General features: G+C 41.3%; 1 protein-coding gene and 1 non-coding gene across 5 annotated transcripts in view; both read right to left on the bottom strand.

Moving 5' to 3' along the window:
* The window catches only part of GPD2 (glycerol-3-phosphate dehydrogenase 2), a 149,753-nt gene extending 141,752 nt beyond the window's left edge, over positions 1–8,001 (bottom strand). Inside the window, exon 1 of one of the 4 annotated variants that reach the window (XM_017547160.2) lies at positions 7,655–8,001. The gene's annotated coding sequence lies outside the window, so the exon portion shown is untranslated. Of the gene's footprint in view, positions 1–6,934; positions 7,341–7,654 lie in introns of those variants that run through there. The other 3 variants (XM_037745252.1, XM_017547155.2, XM_017547172.2) reach the window with 3 other exon arrangements.
* Positions 8,002–21,651: 13,650 nt separating this feature from the next.
* LOC119474179 lies at positions 21,652–21,755 on the bottom strand. The gene has a single exon (XR_005203470.1). It is a non-coding gene; the product is annotated as a small nucleolar RNA U13 (small nucleolar RNA).
* Positions 21,756–22,124: the final 369 nt, after the last annotated feature.

Here is a 22,124-nt window from a genome sequence, read left to right as displayed (position 1 = left end):
GGAGGCAGAAGTTGCAGTGAGCCGAGATCACACCACTGCACTCCAGCCTGGGAAACAGAGCAAAACTTCATCTCAAAAAAAAATTAATTAAAAAAATAAAAGAACATGAGGACAGCACCTTAATATTGGGTTGAGAATGGAGGAGTCCATGAATTAATTCCAAGACAAATATTTGGAACTTGATCAAACAGGGCAGAGTAATCCACAGAAGGGTGGAGCAGAGAGAATGACAGGATCAAAGCAGTTTGGCCATTACCACAATGAAACAAAACATCCTTTTTTTTTTTTTTTTTTTTTTTTTGAGACAGGGTCTTTCTCTGTTGCCCAAGCTGCAGTGCAGTGGTGCAGTCATGGCTCACTGCAGCGTCGGCCTCCTGGGCTCAAGGGATCCTCCTACCACAACCTCCTAAGTAGGAGGTACATGCCACCAGACACAGCTAATTTTTCATTTTTTGTAGAGACAGGATCTCACGTTGCCCAGGCTGGTCTCAAGCTCCTAGGCTCAAGCAATCCTCCTACCTTGGCCTCCCAAAGTGCTAGGATTACAGGCATTAGCCCCCATACTTGGCCAATAACTTTCTTTTATTCAGTTAAAATTTAAAGAAAACAACTTTTGAGAGCCTAGTACTCTGAACTGTATTATTTTCGTCATCTTTGAAGTACACGTAGAAGCTTATTTTATGTTTTCTTGAAATAATAATGACATGAAATCTTGACCAAAGTTTTCCAAATAAGTTTACCTTGAACATAAACTTCTGTCCACATAGGTGTATAGCTGTCTAAAGTTTCTACTTGACTTGGTGCTCATCAGCAGATCTAAGTAACAAAGCATTCTGAGCGTGTCACCCTATTATCACCAAGACATACTCGGAGGTTATCTCATTTGACAGTAGCAGCTTCTAGAAATCTTGATTTCAGAAAACAATTTCTCTGTTATAGTTTGTGGGGTTTGTTTTTCCCTCTATATTAAAACCTGTTATAGAATGACACATGTGGGCAATCAAATATGAGATTCCCCAGAAGATATATTAGTATTCAAAAAATAATAAGGCTTGAAAAATCCGAATCAAACAATCCTGTTCTAAAAGTACCCAGACTTTGACAGTGCCTCACTGTTAAAAAATACACAATAAATAATTACTTCATTTTGCCTGAATAATTAAAAGATGTCCCCAAATAATGTCTTTAAGTTTCATCAATACATATGTACAGAAAAATTGTTCCTCTAGTCACAATACTTCTGACACCAAATGTGTGGGTTTTCCACACCAAGAAACTCTGTAATTATCTAGGGACACCAGCTGAATATTCTACAATTTAATTCAGTTCTGACACAAACTGCCCAGAGTTTGTGCAGACGCCATAGGTTAAGGGCTCAGTCCCAAGAGACTGCCCACCACCACTTCAGATGCCAGTCAAAAATTATGGGTCCCAGGATATCCACACTTACGTCAGACCTAGCCAAAAATCAGGAGTTCCTACAATTCTATTCTCAGATTTCATAATTTGCTATAATGGCTCACAGAACTTTACTTTTTTTTTTTAATGAGACAAGGTCTCACTCTGTCACTCAGGCTGGGGTGAGTGTAGTGGCACTAATACAGCTCATTGCAACTTGACCTCCTGGTCCCAAGAGGTCCTCTTGCCTCAGCCTCCAGAGTAGCTAGGCCTACAGGTATGGACCACCATATCTGGCTAATTTTTATTTTATTATTTTTAGGGACAGGGTCTCTCCACGTGGCACAGGCTGATCTCAAACACCTGGGCTCAAGTGATCCTCCTGTCTTGGCCTCCCAAAGTGCTGGGATTATAGGTGTGAGCCACCACAACAGGCCTACTTATGTTTACCAGTTTATTACAAAAGATATTATAAAAGATACAAATCAACAGCCGGACAAAGAGATATACAGGGCAAGAACTGGGAGAAAGGGAGCCGTCTCTGGGCATTCCTTTCTTTCAGCACCTCCATGCACTCACCAACTCAGAAGCTTTCCAAAATTTAAGGTTTTTTATGAAGTCTCCATTATGTGGGCATGATTAATTAAATCTTCGTCCACTGGTGACTGACTGGATGTCCAGCCCATCTCCCCCCCCCAGAGGTCTGGAGTGAAGCTGAAATTCTAACCATCTAATAATATAGTTGGTTCCTCTGGCACCAGCTCCTATTCCCATCCTGAAGCTATCTAGGTGTCTACCAAGAGTCACATGTCATCTCATCAGTATAGAAAAAGACACTCATCATTCCAGAGATTCCAAGGGTCTTAGAAGTTCTTTAGTCAGGAACTGGGGACAAATATCTTTCTTATTATATCACAATATATCACAATAAATTTTTAGTTGAGAAGGAGAGACATCTATTACCAATTTTTCCCACTAATTTTGTGAACTAGTAGAACCAAAGCTTGACCTAAATAAATCAGAAATCGTGTTTTTGCTGCATAAATCAGAAATCCGGTTTTAAAAGACCATAAAATTCACAACTGAAAAATAGGAAATAAGAGCAGAGATACAACATAGTTCAAGAAATACACAACCCAAAGAACTAGTAAGAGCCTCTAATGAAAGATCAAAATCCTGGAACAAAGCAAAAGGAAAAAACAAAACACAAAACCATGGTCACATTCATGTCAGGACACAAATTAGAATCTGGATGCATTCTGACCACAGTCATTATCTAAACACCCTCAGGTATTTAAACCATCAAAATCTCTTCCTTTCTTTCCCTTAAATGTTCCTGAGATCAATCCCTGGTCATATATTATAGGAAGAAGTCTATTCTAAAATTGTTAGAGATTTCTTGGCTTGCAGCCACATTGGCCCTTGTCTTTCTCACTTGGAGCTGTTTGATCATATCTTACTCTTACATTTCTTTCACACATCATGTCAACAATTCTAAAACAAAGAAATGTAAAACACACTTTATTAGTTTCTCCTTCCCCTAACATATCACTCTCAAGTTTTCTTATCTCAAAAATTTTGAGAGGGAGTCTCACTCTGTCACCCAGGCTGGAGTGCAATGGCGTGCTGCAACCTCCACGTCCCGGATACAAGTGATTCTTCTGCCTCAGCCTCCTGAGTAGCTGGAACTACAGGTGTATGCCACCACACTGGGCTAATTTTTGTGTTTTTAGTAGAAATGAGGTTTCACTATGTTGGCCAGGCTGCTCTCGAACTCCTGACCTCAAGAGCCGCCTGCCACGGCCTCCCAAGTGCTGGGATTACAGGCATGAGCCACCCCCCAGATCTTTTATCTCAAAAATCTTAAGACTTGATGGATGGGGGTGGGGGGGGGGTAGGGGGAATTAGCTGGGTGTGGTGACACACACCTGTAATCCCAGCTACTCAGGAGGCCTTGAAGGAGAACTGCTTAAAGCCAGGAGGCGGAGATTGCAGTGAGCTGGGATAGTGCCACTACACTCCAGCCTGAGTGACAGAGTGAGATTGTCTCCAAAAAATAAAAAAATAAAAATAAATTTTAAAAATTAAAAAATAATAAGACTTGATGGAAGTATTTAAGTATTTTGATGTGCAACTGAAACCTACTTAATAATATCTTCTTAGTTTAGTTCCATTCAGTTCTTCTCTATCACCCAAAGTAACGATCTTCAAGTTAGCCAGTTGAGAGGAGTCTCAACCCTGATGACTAATAATTTTCTCTTTATCCTCCAGGTTAAAAAAATATATAAAATGTATCCCATTGTCAAAACTGAATAGAGTAACTGGCCAAGGCCATCTGATACTTTTTTTTTTTTTTTTTGAGACAGAGTCTCTGTCACGCAAGGTGGAGTGCAATGGCACATCTAGGCTCACGGCAACTTCCACCTCCCAGGTTCAGGCAATTCTCTTGCCTCAGCCTCCCAAGTAGCGGGAATTACAGGCGCCCACCACCACACCTGCTAATTTTTGTATTTTTAGTAGAGATGGGGTTTCGCCATATTGGCCAGGCTAGTCTCCAATTCCTGACCTCAGGTGATCCGCCTGCCTTGGCCTCCCAAAGTGCTGGGATTACAGGCATAAACCAGCACGCCTGGCCTTCTGAGACAGTCTTAAGCGATTCTCATGTTTCAGCCTCCTGAGTTGCTGGGACTACAGGCGTGTGCTACCACACCTGGCTAATTTTTTTATTTTTTGTAAAGATGGGGTCCATGTTGTCCAGGCTGCTCTCAAACCCCTGGGCTCAAGCGATCCACCTGTCTTGACCTCCCAAAGCAGTGCTGGGATTATAGGCGTGATCCACCGTGCCTGGCCTATCTGACACATTTTTAAGCAAGTGTGTTAAAGGTGACAAGAATGAAGAGTTACAATTTTAATGCCAATCCTGAGCTTTAACTTCACAGACATAGTGAAAGATATTCATTTCTTGCACATGCAAAATTTTACTGAAGATTTCCCATATAATTTTCCACAGAAAGATCATTTCTGAAAGTACATGATTATGTTGGCTTTTTCATACAATGAAGTATACAATAGCAAACAATCCTGAAACAAAGATGATCTTTTCTATAGTCTTCCGGAAACTTTAAGTCTCTGTTACTGAAGTGACATTCCCTTCACCAGGAAGCTGTCTCCAACTACTGGAGCCCATATTAACCTCTTCCTTCATAACCACAGCAGTTCTGGCCAACATCCTACATTGGATAAATGATTATACAAGGTCTTATGTTGGTCTCCAGTTGTTTTCCATATAGGTTTTACCTTGTTAAACAACTATAAGCTTCTCAAAAGAGGATAAACCACACTTTTTATCTAACATTTATTACAACATAATGCTGCACAAAAGTACAGAAAATTTCATTTAAGAAGACCAGCATTCATGTATTTGATTTCTGGTCCTCCTTCTGAAGTGTTGTTTCTGCACTTAGGATAGCCCCATAAGTCCAGGTGTTTCAGCAGAAAGAATCAAGTTTTGGAAAACCTAAACAGAAACATCATCACATTCAAAAAATAAAACAGAGAAATTAGACAGTCATCTGAAAATTGCTTCTCTTCTCTAATAATCATAGCTACCATTAACTCCCCTCTCTTCTCCCCACCCCCAACACACTAAACAGAAAAAAAAATGCCTGGATAATTCATGCACAACATGCAAGAATTCTTTGCACAAATTTTCAAGCTAACTGTAATCTTTGCCCATATTTTCCTATTTGAATACAAGAAGAAAAAATATAGGATGGAAGGTAGTCTTTTGAAGTCTACTACCTGCCAGGTACATTGCTAGCAATTTTACACGTCATAGCATTTATCATCCATATTTTGCCAATGAGACCGTTGAGGCTGAGTTTAAATAGATTACCTAAGGCCAATGTCTTTGGCTCTCCCATCCACAACGACCCTCAGCTAGAGTTTGTTCCACAGTTCAGTCACTCATTGAGAAAATATTTACTGTGTGCATATTACAAGTTAGTCACCACTCTAGGCATTAAAGTTTTCAGAGTATGCCAGACAGAACAAGCCCTACTACTATCATAGAACTTACATGCTAGAGATGAAACAAAATAACCAAACAGGATAATTTCAGAGTTATGATAATGTTTGCCAACACAAGTTATGCACAATAATCATCAAATCTTTCAAAATATCTACAATGAGATTAAACAGTTACAAAAAACTAAAGAGGGTGGTAACATTCACTAACAATTGGTAACACTGTGGCCCTTTTGTCAATTCCTGAACCAAGCCATTCCATCTTTGAATAAATCAGAGGGGGAAGGAAGCAGAGCTCCAAACCCGCTTAGAATTTCTTCATAAAGTGACTCTGTGAGCTATCAGAATAGACTGTTGGAATGAATCCAGTGTTGGTTGTCAAACCCCAAACCCCATATTTATCCATTTATTCACTAAAATATTGCTGCATTATTTGAAGAGTTGATTTGCAAAAGTCAAGGGAGTGTTGTAATTTAACATAATGCCCCTGTGAGAAACAGAAGGGGGTTTCAACATCCACATCACAAGGCTCCCCAGGCTGCACACCGTCTCCACTGGGCAATGGCATCCAGCTGTCACGTGATGGCCAGTAAGAACTGTGGGACTGGGACTGGAGTGCTCAGTAGCTACGAAGAAGTGCCTGGGCCCAGTGTGACAGCTGCCAGGACCCTCCAGGAGCCAAAAAGAAGCCTTACATCTCTTTAAACTTGGAACACATGCATAATACTAACAGTTTTGTTTTAGCAATAAAGACTCCCTGCCACTTACTAACTTCCTTCCCTCACCTATTTATACAAGTTGACTAGCTGCTATTTCTATAGCTGCCACCTATGATATTTATAATGTGTTGTGTGATTTGGGTTGCCCATGTCACTAACACTTTGTGAGAATTTGTGTTTGTAAATTACTCTGGAACTCTTCTGGGAGTGAATATTCCACTGCACAAGGTGTAAGCCAGACTAGAGACCATCTGCTAAGAGCAGCACTTCATTCACCCAGCTACACCTTCCTGCCAAAGCACTCTTTGCAAATCTATTTTTGCTGGTAGAAGTTACTACGTGGGGAGTGGAGGCTGTTTTAAGTTATCAATGTGTACCTTCCATTTCCTCCTAGGACGGTCACATGCCAGCAGCTGAGTTTCTCAAAGAAGCCTCAGTCCCCCTACAGACTCTTTCTCACTCTTGCTTCGTAAAGGGGCAACAATCCTCATCAGACTAGCCCCATCTACAACCTAAAAGTTTGTAGAAACTTTCAATGGGGTACCAACCCTCGCCCCAAAAGACCTGCCACCTTACTGTTTTACAAATGCCGCCTCCAAAATGTAAACAGCGAAACACTAGAGAAGGGCGAGTCCATCTTCTGCTGGTGGAGAGATATTCTAAATCTTTCCCATTTCCCGCCACCACCTACCGCAACACTGGAGTCCCAGAAGACTTGCCCGGGTCAGAAAGGGACCACTCCCGCCCAGAGCCCTAGGGGCGGGGGAAGGGGCCTCCCAGGAAGCACACACCTGAGATAGATCCTCACGCGCGAGGGGGCAGCGGGCAGGAGCACCCAGTTCCTCCAGCCAGGGTGGAGTCGGCCTCCCCCCGGAATCAGAGCCTGGGCCCGTGTGCTCGCAGCGAGGCGCGCGCGGCTGTCACCGGGAGCGGGCTGGGCGGGTGTAACCCGAGCGCCGGGCGGGCCGCGCCCCCGCCTTCCCACTGCCCGACTTCCTCCTCCCCCTCCCGCGCCTGCTCCCTCCCGGAGGGCTGACCCCGGCGGCGAGGCCGCCACCCCCGGCCCGGATACCTCGGGCCCAGGCTCCTCCGGCCCAGCGGGGAAACGCGGAAGTGCGGGCGGGAACCGGGGCTAGGGTTGGCGGGGGTGTGGGAGGAAAAAGTGCTGCGAGCCAGCGGGCGGCGAGCGACGAGGTCTCCGCGGCCCAATGAACGTGACTAGACGGGGACGCGGGGTCCCGCCGCCGGGCGGGGTGGGGTCGCGCCGCGCTGCGCGCAGGCAAGGGCCCTCGCCCTCTGCTGCAGTTACAGCTCTGCGCCTCGCGGGTGCGGGACTCCAGACCTCCGCTCCGCCTCCCGGCTGGCGGACTGGAAAGCCTGAGCTAGGCCAGGCTGGGGAAGACGGCGGCGGTGTCCGATGTCCTGTGCCCTCCCCCGTGTGGACCGCCCTGGCCGTCTGCCTGCGGGAGGGGAGGCACTCGCCCGCCGGCATGCTGGCGGGACTGGCTTACCTGAAGACTTCTTGTCGTCCGCCCCGAATCTGGCTTCCCCTACTCAGCACCTACCGGCCGGCGGGGTTCCCCAGGCCTACAGACCGGTCCAGGATGCGGGCGACCCCGCCTTCAGAGCCCAGAGCCCTGGCCCAGCTCCCCCGGCGCTCTCTGGAGGCGCGCCAGGCCTCTTGACCCCCCGCCTGAATGTCAGCGCGGGGACCCGCAGGGAAGACCAAGCCCAAGCTCCAGGAGGTGGGGTGCTCGGCACAGGTTCCCCAGGCCCAGCCTCATACAGGTGGGGGGAGGCGGAGAACCCCTGCGGCTGAACAGCAGGCTTCCCACTTGCACCCCGCCCCCCAAAACGACCCTGCCCACTGAGCATGCCCAGCTCACTTGTTGGAACTACAAGGGCTAGGCAAGCCCAGGGGGACTTAAGGAAGGCAGAGTTGGGGCTCAAATGGACCCCACTTCTTTAAGAGCTTTTCTCCGAAGACCTCTAGGTGTTGTACTAATAACATTTCTATCGTGGTATTGGAAAATATCCAGGAGATGGTCGGAAAGGCCTTCCAAAAAGAAGGAAGAAAATTAGTGTGAACCAAAATCTCAGTGGTATTTTTTTTAATAAAAGTATTAAGTCGCTTGTTTAATGTACTTAAATACCGCAGAATTCCTATAATTGACCCAGAAGAATACATACTACATTTATTAAATCCCAAACTCAGTAACCTCAGGGAACCATCCATAGTCCACAGTGGACCAATGATTCTCAGCCTTGGACACATTAAAATTGGGATGGGGGAGGCGCAGGGGGCGGGGGGGGGGGGACCTGTGGAATGCTAGATTTCCATCCCCCAAGCCCAGTGAATCCGTCTTGACGTGGGATCTGCAGATGCTTGCATTTTGAAACTGGATCTGAAAGTGTAGTCACTGGAGCCCGCCGCATCAGCATCACCTGAGAACTTGATGAAACTGTACTCCAGTGACCTGATTCATAGACTCCAGGGCTGGGGCTGAGCTGGCCAGATTTAACAAGTCCTTCAGGTAATTCTGATGCACACTAAAGTTTGAGCACCATGGTTTGAAAGCTCCCTGGAGGTGAATCTAACGAGCAATCAGAGAAAAGAAATTGTAATTGAGAAAAGAAAAATAGCTCAGAGCATTTGAGCAATGTGAGGTATGTAAAATTTATCAGGCCCAGAGAGACTTGAGTATGGGACTTAAGTTGCACCCCCACACTTATGCCCAGGGACAATTGTTTAAAGGTATTTTGTTCATGAGTGACTGTCCCGCCTTTCTTCATGTTCCTGGAATTTGTGATACAAAGAGCAATCTATAGGCAACCAATAGTTTATGTCACTTTCATGTAAATTATTGGTAAACAACTTAGAAACCACCTCTTCTTTAAAACCTTGTGACTGGACAACATCATGAGATTTGAGTTTGCCTCAGCTCTTTTTTTTTTTAGTTTGACAAATCAAACCAATACTTGTACCATTTTGCTTTCAAATCCCAAACATTTATCTAGAAATGCAACATGTTACCCAGAGACGGAATAATCTGGTTGAATTGGGTGCCAGTCCTGGATTTCTCTCCCACTGATTATCCCAGATCAGTTCAGTGATTGGCAAATGGGACCATAAGTTACTCACTTTTGTTCTCTAGTGCCTAGCATAGTGCCTGAATATAACTGACATTTAAGTGTTTCTTGATTTGAAATGAATGCCTAGGTGAGCGATCTGGTCCGAGCCGCTATGTCAGCTGATTATTTTCCCCACTAGTCCTAGTCACACTTCTGGCTAATGTAACCGCCCGAGGGGTTCACCTTGCCTGCTGCCTAGACACAGCCAATTCATCAAGATAGGGGAATTGCAATAGAGAAAGAGTAATTCATGCAGAGCCAGCTGTGCAGGAGACAGGAGTTTTATTATTACTCAAATCAGTCTCCCTGAGCATTCAGTGAGCAGAGTTGTTAAGGACAACTTGGTGGGTTGGGCCAGGAGTGCTGACTGGTCAGGGATGAAACCAGAGGGAGTTGGAGCTGTCTTCTTACACTAAGTCAATTCCTGTGTGGAGAGCCACAAGATCAGATGAGTCAGTTTATTGATCTAAGTGGTACCAGCTGATCCATCAAATGCAGGGTCTGCAAAATATCTCAAGCACTGATCTTCGATGCAGTTTAGGGAGGGTCAGAATGCCTCCTAAACCATAATTTCTAATCTTTTGTGGCTGCTAGTCCTACAAAGGCAATCTAGTCCCCAGGCAAGAGGGAGGTCTGCTTTGGGAAAGGGCTGTTAATCTTGTTTAAACTATACACTGTAAACTAAGTTTCTCTCAAAGTTAGTTCAGCCTACGCCCAGGAATGAACAAGGTTATCTCGTAGGTTAGAAGCAAGATGATATCGGTTAAGTTAGGTCTCTTTCACTCTCTCAGTCATAATTTTGCAAAGGTAGTTTCACTAACAAGCCAAGAACTGATATAAGACCATTTCTTATATCAATAATCCATGACCATCAACCCCTGGGTCTGATTTGGATATGGGAGGAGGTAGAGAATAGGAGGTAGGACATAGTTAGAGATAGAAAAAAGTCAGAAGCATTGCACATCATTCCTCTTGCCAAATTTGGTGCTCAAAGCAACCAAAGGACAGCAGAAGGTTGCTAGCGTCTGGTGGGATTCAGAAAGTCCAGACTGATTCACTGGGCTTGGGGATGGAAATCTGGCATTTCACCCCTCCCCGCCCCCAATTTTAACGTGCCCAAGGGTGAGAATCATTGGTCCACGGTGGACTGTGAATGGTTCCCTGAAGTTACTGAGTTTGCGATTTAATAAATATATGGATTTCCTTGCCCACAGAAGGAAAAAGGTGTGTATGGGAATGGGGTCAAGGGGCACAGACAAGGAAGGAAGCTTCACTTCATCAGCACACAATTTACTCTGAAACTTCTTTTTCAAGACTGTGCACCTCTGCTCTATAGTTCCCACTCTGCCACTCCCCATACACACATCTAATCTTAACTATTGCCTTGAATAAAATAAATAGGAAACTGTTGTATAGTAGATAATTTACTCCAGTAAAACATTGCTGACTTGCAATTAGAGCATAAGTTATTTAGAGCATATTTTCAAAGTTGTTAATTCTTAAAAATGCACTTAAAAAAGAACAAAATCACTTTGCAGCAACATGGATGCAGCTGCAGCAACACGGATGCAGCTGCAGGCCGTTATCCTAAGCAAACTAATATAGGAACGGAGAGCCAAGTATCACATGTTCTCACTTCTAAGTGGGAGCTAACTCTTGGTTTCACTCAGACATAAACATGGGAACAATAGGCACTGGGGAATCCAAAAGGAGGGAGGGGGTCAGGGGCTGGAAAACTTCCTATTGGGTACTATGTTCAGTATGTGGGTGATGGGATCAATAGAAGCCCAAACCTCAGCACCACACAATTTACCCTGGCAACAAACCTTCAAATGCAGCCCCTGAATCTAAAATAAAAATGGAAATTGAAATTTAAATGAACATTAATTTCAAAATGTAGAGGTTTATGATCATTATTTTTTTTACAGACACTGGCCGGGTGTATTGGCTCACACCTGTAATCCCAAGCACTTTGGGAGGCCAGGGCAGGAGGATCACCTGACATCAGGAGTTCAAGACCAGCCTGGCTAACATGGTGAAACCTTGTCTCTACTCAAAATTACAAAAATTAGCTGGGTCTGGTGGCACACACCTGTTGTCCCAGCTACTTAGGACGCTGAGGTGGGAGAATCTCTTGAACCCAGGAGGCAGAGGTTGCAGTGAGCTGAGACTGCACCACTGCACTCCAGCCTAGGCGACAAGGTGAGACTCTATCTCAATAAGAAAAAAAAAAAAGATTTCACTCACAGACACTTAAAAAATAAAACACTATGCCCTATTTTTTCCATCAATCTTTTCTAAAGAGAATAAAATATAAAAACAAATTTTACTTTAAAGCCTTTTTTGACAATTCTTTTTATTAGTGTCTAAGTAGCTTTCAGCCTCCCTATCTCTAGCCCTGTGTCTTGCTCTTAATACAGGAAGAATTCCACTGAAACGGTTTGGTTGCTGATTAGAGTATCTAACAGGAACACAATTTCCCATATGCCTAAGCATTTTCTTTTCATTATTAAGATAATTTTTGGGGGGGAGATAATCATTAATTTAGGAATTGCTCTCAATAATTACTATGCTAGCTCCACAAACAATATGAAAAATAAAAACAAAAAGCAAAAGCCTTCCCTTCTCAACAAACACTTGCTACTGCTTCTTTTTGGCTTTCAGTATTAAAACCAAATGAAACAAATGAACAGGTTTACAACTAAAAGTGGGGGAAAGACTAAGTGGAGGCATGGGAAAGGAAACAATGACCATAACCAAATTTTAAAACATGAAGTAATTATTTCAGCAGAAGGCAATCCACTGAAGACTAAGACCTCAGGGAAATTCAGAGTCTTAAGTGTTTCTCCTCTTCCCCATAAGCATGACTCAGCATTTGGAATGAAACTCTTGTTTACTGTCTTTCAGATTTCTGGTGTCAAATAACTTTGGTGCCACCTAACTCCTTTCTCCTGTGCCTAAGAAAACTCAAGGATAGTCATGGGTTTTCATCCTCACATGGCTACAAAAATCTGAAAAACTTTCCCTTTTTCACCCATTCCTGTCTTACAGAAGCCTAAGTTTGTCCACCATTCATTTATTTTGTTTTTGTAGTGTTGTCAGATGAATTTAGGTTGTCACTTATATGCTAATGTAACAAAATGAGCAAAAAGTTTTTTGTTTTTGTTTTTTTATTTTTATTATTATTATTTTTATTGCATTTTAGGTTTTGGGGGCAAGAAGTTTTTTCCTTCCCAAACTTGGAGAGTAGGCTACCTGCTACTAAGACATCTTAAACTCAGCTTCCGGGATTGACCTTTTCCCACCAGGTGGGTACCTTCCAATGATGAGTCCACTATGTACTTTTAATGACCACCACATGCCTAGACCCAACTATTTTAGTCCTTGCCCATTTCTAGAGCAAGACAAAATTTTCCCCTTAGCCAAGTTAAGTGTTCATTGGTTACCAAAGCTCAAAATACAATGTATGGAATACTAAAATCAAACAGGACTATAAATGTTAACCCCAAACTTTCCTTTTATAAAAAAAAAAATGAAACCAGCCCGGGTGTGGTGGCTCACACCTGTAATCCCAGCACTTTGGGAGGCCAAGGCGGGTGGATCACAAGGTCAGGAGTTCGACCAGCCTGGCCAATATAGTGAAACCCTGTCTTTACTAAAAATACAAAAAAATTAGCCAGGCATGGTGGCGGGCACCTGTAATTCCAGTTACTCAGGAGGCTGAGGCAGGAAAATTTCTTGAACTCAGGAGGCAGAGGTTGCAGTGAGTCAAGATCACACCATTGCACTCTAGCCCGGGCGGCAGTGTAAGATTCTGTCCCAAAAAAAAAAAGAAACCAAAGTTCAGCAGTATTACAATATTAGCTGATGGAGCCAAGACTAAAATGAGAAACTGCTTGGTGTAGAACACATTGTGTGAGCTCAAATAATCTCTTATAAGTTCTTCAACCATGGCCTGGTTCTTTGGCTTTCAAGAACCTCAGTATCCTTATCAGTGAAGAATGTTAATATCAAACATTCTTATAGCGTTTGCTTTATCTCAGGCACTAGTCTTAACAAGATGATGTAATCTTTAATCCTCAGCATAACTATGTAAGTATTTGGTTTTTCTGGTTTTGTTTTCTTTTGTTTCATTCTTCCAAATGAGAAAATTGAGGTACAAAACTATTAAGTAATATGCTGAAGATAACACAGCTAGTAAATGGCCAAACTGGGTTTGAGTGTGATATATGTAAAATGCCTGGCATGTAAGTTGTCAATAGAACTATCAACAATGTGGGTTCTCGTCCTTAAACCACAGGCATATCCTGCCAAAACACTTTGTTCTGAGCTTTGTATGTTCACATATCTTTTTTTCATTATTTTCTTTAATATGGGTACAGTTTATTTTATTCTTTTTTTTTTGAGACGGAGTTTTGCTCTTGTTACCCAGGCTGGAGTGCAATGGCGCGATCTCGGCTCACCGCGACCTCCACCTCCTGGGTTCAGGCAATTCTCCTGCCTCAGCCGCCTGAGTAGCTGGGATTACAGGCACGTGCCACCACGCCCAGCTAATTTTTTGTATTTTTAGTAGAGATGGGGTTTCACCATGTTGACCAGGATGGTCTCGATCTCTTGACCTCGTGATCCACCCGCCTCTGCCTCCCAAAGTGCTGGGATTACAGGCTTGAGCCACCGCGCCCGGGTACAGTTTAAATAGTTTACATGAATTAGAAAGTACTATATGCATCTAACATAATCTTATCCATTGTTAACAGTAGTTGCAAACACTAAGAAGTTAACCAAAAATTAAAGACTACAAGTTTACTATTTACCAGTAAACAAAACTAACACAGAATATCTAAAAGGTTAACAGGGCTGTCCAAGAAAATTTTAAATCCTTGAGCAGGATCAGACCAATCATTGTGGGATCTTAAGATAAGAACAGCTCATTTGCTAGATCTCCACCTGCTTGTTACATGAATCCTTAACAGCAGAGTTATAGACATCTAAAAATATGCAGCAGAAAATCTTTCCATGTCAGTGATTCACAAAGAGTTAAGATCAAGAATGAAGTGAAAATATATGTCCCTTGAAAAGATGAAATAAAAATATTAAATATATTTTTAAATAGGTACTTTGAGTTTTATTTCTGCTTTATAAGAACTGGGAACATATTCTTAAAATAAATGTTTAAAGCATCAATATAAAGTGGCACCAAGAAACTTACTTAGATTTAAAAGCCCTGAGGGTAAAGGAAATTTGTACTCCTTCCCTAGGCAGGAATCCACTTTGTCCCTAGGACAGGGCAGCACTGAAAACAGGCTTTTATAAATGTTGATGATGTAAACTCAATAATGTTGTCTCTGGAACATAGCCTCCTGTTTAATAACAGCAGGAAAGTGTGGGTAAGCAGAAATGTCCCAAGAAACTCATGCAGAGATCATGAGTAAGTATTAAGTTCTGGTGTGGGAGCTGAAACAAAATAGAGAATTGAGTTTTTCAGAGTAAAGCTTAGTTACCATCCCAGTGAAAGAGGTAACTGAGCTGACTGTAAATAACCCAAAAAGCTGGAGATTTGTTCAGCCCTACATCTGAATACATTTTATATAACCTGGAAATGGTTTAAATCTCATCAGTAAATGCTTAAAATAAACTTGACCACTGTTTATAATATTATAATGTGATTTTTAAAAAGGAAAATGAATGAATTTGAATAGCAAAAATAGCACAACAATAGCAACAGACAGGATTTATGTCTGTACATGATTAGCTTTAAAGTGAGGATGTTGTATCTTAGCCTTGAAACATGTAGGCGTTGACCTAATTTCTGCTAAGCCACAAAGAAAGTGTTCTACACATAGGGAGCATAGGCCAGAGGGTAACAGGTGCTGTTCTTTGGCCTGAAAAGCAAATCTCCTTCATTCCTCCTCTATCAGCAAAATCATCATATAAAGCCTGAAAATGGAAGACAGGAAAGCAGATAATCTTTGTTCTGTTATCCTTCAGTTACAAATTAAAGTTCATTTTTGAAAGAGCTCTTTCGGGAGGCATAAAGAAGGAGAGAATGGTTAAATGTAACATCCCTCAAGGAGAAATTTTACAATTTAATGGAAAGTCTATTATTTTAAAATTCTCTAGACCCTGCTGTAAATAAATAATCCTGTTCCCTTCCTGCTTAACTCAGCGAAGTTTCTGAGAGTGAGACAACTTGACACATGAGAAACAGCTAGAAACTGGCATCAGGGCATCTAGAACCTTTTTTTCTAGTAAATCTAGCGTAATGTGTATTCTTTTTCTTTTTTTCTTTTTTTTTTTTTTTTTTTTCTGTTTTTGCAGCCCTAGCTTTTGCATGTACTTTTTATTCTAAAAATATCTTTCAATAGTCAAATGTGGTACAAGTCAATTTTTATTGTGTTCTTTACTGTCAATCTGGTCCTCTTAGAGTTTTGAAATACAGCAAAAGTCCTGCCCTCACAAAGATGCCTTCGTAAAGTGAGTCTCAAAGTGCTGGAGGATGTAATTCTAGTTTTTTCACCATGAAGCCCACCCTGGACATAGGGTGTCCTTTCACTTTACATAGGGTGTTCTTTTTGTTCCTGCTGTTTCAGTAGGTAGAAAGCAAATAGTCTGCAGCCTAATGAGAGCTAAAGCAAAGACTGAGAAGCTACCCTGTGGTAGACTGAATAATGGCCTCCCCAAAGCTATTCACATCTTGATCTCTGAAACCTGTCAATTTTACCTTATTGGGCCCATCGGTGGGGAGAAGCGGGAAAGTTGCAGATGTGATTAAGTATCTTTTTTTTTTTTTTTTTTTTTTTTTTTTTTGAGAGATGGAGTCTTGCTCTGTTGCCCAGGCTGCAGTACAGTGGTGGGATCTTGGCTCACTGCAACCAACCTCTGCTTCCCGGGTTCAAGCGATTCTCCTGCCTCAGCCTCCTGAGTACCTGGGATTACAGGTGCATGCTACCATGTCGGGCTAATTTTTGTATTTTTGGTAGAGACAGGGTTTCACCATGTTGATCAGGCTGGTCTTGAACTTCTGACCTCATGTTCCACCCGCCTCAGCCTCCCAAAGCGCTGGAATTACAGGCAGGCGCCACCATACCCGGCCTGTGATTAAGTATCTTGAAATAGAGAGATTACCCTAAATTATGGATGTGGGCTCTAAATGCAATCATACATATCCTTCAAAGAGAAAAACAGGAAGATTGTATGCACACAGCAGAACAGAAGACAAAGTGACCCTGAATACAGAGATTGGAGTAATGCAGACACAAGCCAAGAAAGGCCTGCAGCCACCAGAAACTGGAAGAAACACAGAATGGATTCTCCCTAGAGTCTCCAGAAAGAGTGCAACCCTGTTGACCCCTTGATTTCAGCCTAGTGATGCTGATTTTCAACTTCTGGCCTCTAGAACTGTCAGTCAATAATTTCCATTGCTTTAACAAGCATGTCTGTGGCAATTTGTTATAACAGCAATAAGAAACTAACACAGCTTTCTCCGTTTATTTCCCTTTGGCACTAATACCAATCTATCTTTCTAGAGCTAGATCTTCAGTACATCATTTACATTTGTAGGATGTTTTTAATTCAGAATGCCAAAGCAATTTACAACCATGTAAATGGGCTCAATTTTGTGTCCTGTGGGACATTCAAGCAATACCAGATCCTTGTAAAATTTGAGAGATGCCTGGACTATTTTATTTTGTACTTTCCTAAAAAATAACAGTATAATTTGAGTGTTTACAATTATCCAACTAATTCTTAGCAAAAGAATATTTCAGTAACTATTTCCACAGCCTCATTTAGAGTTAAGAGCAGAATTTTAAATGTGGGGTCCGTGGCAGACAGATGGCTCTACCACTGAATTCCTCTTTCAAGCAGGACTTATTTTTCTAGCTCCTGGAAGCATCTTCAGCAAGTGGCTTTCAGCAGCCAGCCCCTTCAAAATTTGTCTGGACCGCAGAGAGCTGCCTCAGTCAAGGTCATTCCTTTGCTGAGTTAGTTCTTATCCTACAAGTGAATGAGGCCAGGTTATAGAGACTCAGCCAGAAAATTGGAAAATAAATCTGATGGGCCATATATGCTCTAGAACTCCCACAAGGGTTGATTGAGACTGCATCACAATCCAATTTCTCCCTCTGCCCAATTCTGCTTCTGTCCTCTTCCTTTCAGAAGTATTAATCCTAATAAATCACCTGCATGTCACATTCCATCTCAATATCTGCTTCTGGAAAGCCCAATCTGCATCAGAGCCCTTCATAACAAAAACCTTTGACTGCCACAGAATCTTAAATTTATTCTTCCTTTAAAAAAAAAAAAAAATTCCACTGGGATTGTATCTTTCCTTCCAGTTCAAAGAAAAAAATCATGTCCTATAGCTGGCAGCCTCTCCATATATATATATATATATATATATATATATATATGGGCAAAAGACTTCTCTGAGCTACATGTAGTTTAGGAATATGCATTGCCAAAATCTTCCTCATGTCCTATTCCCTTCCAGGTGTGTCTAATTTAGATGTCTTTAACTTCAGTCATTCAATGGGTATTGTTGAGTACCACTTGCGTACCAGGCATTGATACAGGAGTGATATGGTTAGGCTTTGTGTCCCCCACCAACTCTCATCTTGAATTGTAATCCCCAGGTGTTAAGGGAGAGACCAGGTGAAGGTAACTGAATCATGGGGGCAGTTCCCCTATGCTGTTCTCATGACAGTGAGTGAGTTCTCATGAGATCTGATGGCTTTATGAAAGGCTCTTCTCCTTTTGCTGGGCACTTCTTCCTTCTGTCTTGTTAAGATGTCTTGCTTCCCCTTCACCTTCTACCATGATTGTAAGTTTCCTGAGGCCTCCTCAGTTATGCTGAACTGTGAGTCAATGAAACCTCTTTCCTTTATAAAGTCTCAGGCAGTTCGTTACAGTAGTATGAAAACAGACTAATACAAGGAGTATATGCTTTTATCACACACCCAGAGTATAGCACGTGATATATGTTAGGTCAGATTTCACATATGCCTCCCAGGCATGATAATGTGAGCTCATTAGGCTAGTGTAAAACAAGTAGTGGTGGGGTCTGTGGCAAATTGAAGAAAGCATGCCACATCCAAAGGGGTTGGCTGTCTACATTAACCTAGTATCAAACTTTTTGTGATCAGCTAGGACAACCGGAAATTAACCACATCTTTTTGTGACGTAATGTATAGTCTGAACCATCACTTCTAGATAATTTTTTCCCCAAATACTTAACCTGAGTTAATTGACCCCTTAGGTATGAACTCTAATCAACAAGACAAGTGGTTCCTCTTCAACAATATTGTCACAGAAGAAAAGAAAGGGAGATAGGGTCTAACCTGGAGTAAAAGTGACTTAGGTGACATAATCAAATGCAAAGCATGTGTTTTAATTGAATAATGGCTTGAAAAGAAGATAAATGCAGGCCAGACATGGTGGCTCACTCCTGTAATCCCAGCACTTTGGGTGATCAAAGCAGGAAGATCCTAGGCAATATAGTGAAACTTTGTCTCCATAAAGAGTGAAATAAATAAATTAGCTAGTTGTGGTATGCACCTGTAATCTCAGCTACTCAGGAGGCTGAGGCTGGAGGATCACTTGAGCCCAGTAGTTTGAGGGTACAGTGGGGTAGGATTACATCACTGCACTCCAGACTGAGTGACAAGCAAGAGCCTGTCTCCAAAAAAAAAAAAAAAAATGAAAAAAGAAAATGACTATATATTACATTTTAGAAACAATGGGGAAATTTGAATATGAATGAGTGAACATGGCATAAGGAAATTACATTTTTTTCAATGTGTTAATATTGACATTATGTAGGAAACTGTTCTTAATAAATATGGCAAAGTATTAAGTTATTGAATTTAGAGGTAGATTAATAGATATTTTTCTTTCTAATTTACAATAAGCTTTAAGATTTCCATAATCAAAATTTTTAGCATAAATAAAAGTAGCAGCCTCTACAAAGCTTTTGTCCATTGTTGTGATGGGGGATTTAAGCCCTGTGTTACTAAATACTCTGAATTTTCAAAATAAACTGGAAATCTGGAATTTCTGTGTAAGACGCTTTTTTGACTTTAGGAAAATATTAGCAGTGAAACCTTAAAAAGGCAGCGAAACAAAACAAAAAAAGGTGTAGGTCTGATATAATGCATTTGGATGCTAAAGCTCCCATCTGGTCTTCAAATTTACCACCTTTGATCTAAGTCCTTGGATTTTAATCTGTTTCCTTACATGTTAGCTCTCTGACTCTGTATCCCTGATTTTCTTCTTCCTCTCTCTCTTTGCCATACTGGCCTCTACCACTTCACCGTGTCCTTGAGCAGTTGCAGGATAATCTGAGAAGTAATCAAACTATAGATTCGTCTGTAGTATCAGATGATTTAACAAGCTGAGAATTGTTTAATAATTATCCTAGAACACTAAACATTATCCTGATGATCTAAAATAGTTATTAAACCCCGTCACTTAAGATTATTAAATCACAACATCTGTCTTCAGGAAGCAATACTATTGAATATAATATTTGCAAAACATTTACAACTGCTTTTAGTTATATCTCATATTCTATGATAAGTTTATAGTTTTTTTCCTTATTTAATGGCTGGAAACACTAGCATGGAGTCCTGAAGGTAACCTGAATCCTTCATATGAGAAGGTCTTAGATATAGGCGAGCTTCCTGGATGATGGGCTGCTGCTTATCCAACTGAGCCACATTCTCTCCAGCCCTTGTTTGCTTTATTAGCTAATTACCAAGCTGCATATTCAACCCAGGTTCCAACTATATTAAGGGCTATTTACTGGCTAAAATCAATACCCTTTCGATTAGCCACCTGGCGTGGCTTTTGGTAGCTAAGCATTATTTGGGCTTCACTGCTTTTACTCCATTCGGGAGATAGGAAAGTGCTTTGTTTTGATTTTTTACACTTACTGGCTACTGCTTTTAGTGGTAGGAGATAAAGGGCAGTGGAGACCAGCTCTGCCTTGGCAGAACCTAGGAAAAAATACATAATATTTTATTGCACAAGGAATGGGGCAAAGAAAAATGGAATGACAAACACTGATTTTACTATTTTAAGATTCTTTTTCAATTCAATCAATCTCTTTGGATATATATCTGATCCTCCAGGCACCATATTAGCCCCCAAAATACAAAGATAAATAAAATACATTCTCCAATTTAGTCAAGTTGGAGAGAATGACACTGAAACGATAATTACCATAAAAGAATAAAAAGAGCAGAAAACAGATGTGGAAGTGTGTCCTGAGATAGCATGGCAAGGAAACAATTTTTTTTCCAGAATGAAAAATGCCGTGAAGGCTTTTTTGTCAGTGGTGGTAAAACCAACCAAAAATGCTCTTTTTAGTGTAGGTATTTTATTACAGAAAGAACTCATGTTTATTTTGGAAACATGAAAATATATAGCTGAAAGAGGAAAAAAGAAACCCAGACCCTATAATCTGACCACTTCGTTCACAACTAACCCAGCGTTATTACTTTTAATGGCAAAAACTGCAATTACTTTTGCACCAACCTAATAACGTGCTATAAATATTTTGAGTGATTTCTATGATATATACATAAAACTTATGAAAAATAATAGAAAGCAAAAATATGTGAAGACATGGGCTTTGAATCAGATCATTCAAAACCAAGTCTTGTCACTTACTACCTTTATGATCTTAGGCAATCTGCTTAATCTCTCTGAGCATTAGTTTCCTCATCTGTAATATGTGAGTAATGGGACCTACCTCAGTGGAATATTGTAAAGATAAATTAAAAGATAAAAATACGGTTCTTAGAACACTCCCTGGGGCATGTAAAACTCTCAACATATTTATTCACCTAGCAAATATTTATTGAGCTCTCCATTCTAAGCACTTAGACCACACCAGTAACTAAATATGGTATTTATTTTTAATATTAGCATTATTATTAATATGCCCTATAAATCCTCTTTTTTTTTAACAAAATATTGAGAACATCATTCAGTGTCAAGAAATGTTAATCTATATCTTTGTTTTTACTGGCTACGTAGTATTTTAATAGAAAGGTATACCCTAATTTATTCTGCTTACTGCCTATTCAAGAACCTATAAAGGCAGTTTCTAATCTGTATTACAGATAACATTACTTTGAATATCTTTGTATCCTTGTCCAATTGATTCTTTAACATCAGATGGGTGGCCGGGTGCGGTGGCCCAGGCCTGTAATGCTAGCACTTTGGGAGGCCGAGGTGGGCAGATCACCTGAGGTCAGGAGTTCAAGAACAGCCTGGCCATCATGGTGAAAGCCCATCTTCAAAAAATATATATATGAAGGCTGCCTGTTTGTTCCAAAAAACAAAAGAAAAAAATATATATATATTAAAAAAAAATCAGATGGGTAATGTGCCAACATCATGACAAGGTTTGAGGGAGGCACATCACACACAACAGGATAAAAACCTAATCATCACATTTATGAACTGTAAAAAGATTTGTCAAATTGATTCTTAAGGATATATTCTTTAAGTGAAATTGAGTCAAAGTTGATGAACATTTTAAATACTTTTCTCACTGTACCATCCGTGCTAGAATGCAATGGCCCAATCACAGCTAACTATAAACTCAAACTCCTGGGCTCAAGCAATGCTCCTATACCTCAGCCTCCCAAGTAGCTGGGACCACAGGCCTGCATCACCGTGCCTGGCTAATTTTTTATTGTTGTTTTTTATTTTAAGATGTGCTCTTACTAGGTTGCCCAGGCTGGTCTTGAACTCCTGGACTCAAGCCATTCTCCCTCTTCAGCCTACCAAAGTGCTGGGATTACAGGCATGAGCTACTGCAGCTGACTTAAGTACTTTTTT

Source organism: Cebus imitator, unplaced genomic scaffold (assembly GCF_001604975.1).
Source record: "Cebus imitator isolate Cc_AM_T3 unplaced genomic scaffold, Cebus_imitator-1.0 Scaffold10, whole genome shotgun sequence".
In the NCBI taxonomy this organism is placed as follows: Eukaryota; Metazoa; Chordata; class Mammalia; order Primates; family Cebidae; genus Cebus; species Cebus imitator.
This window is presented reverse-complemented; position numbering and strand designations above follow the sequence as displayed.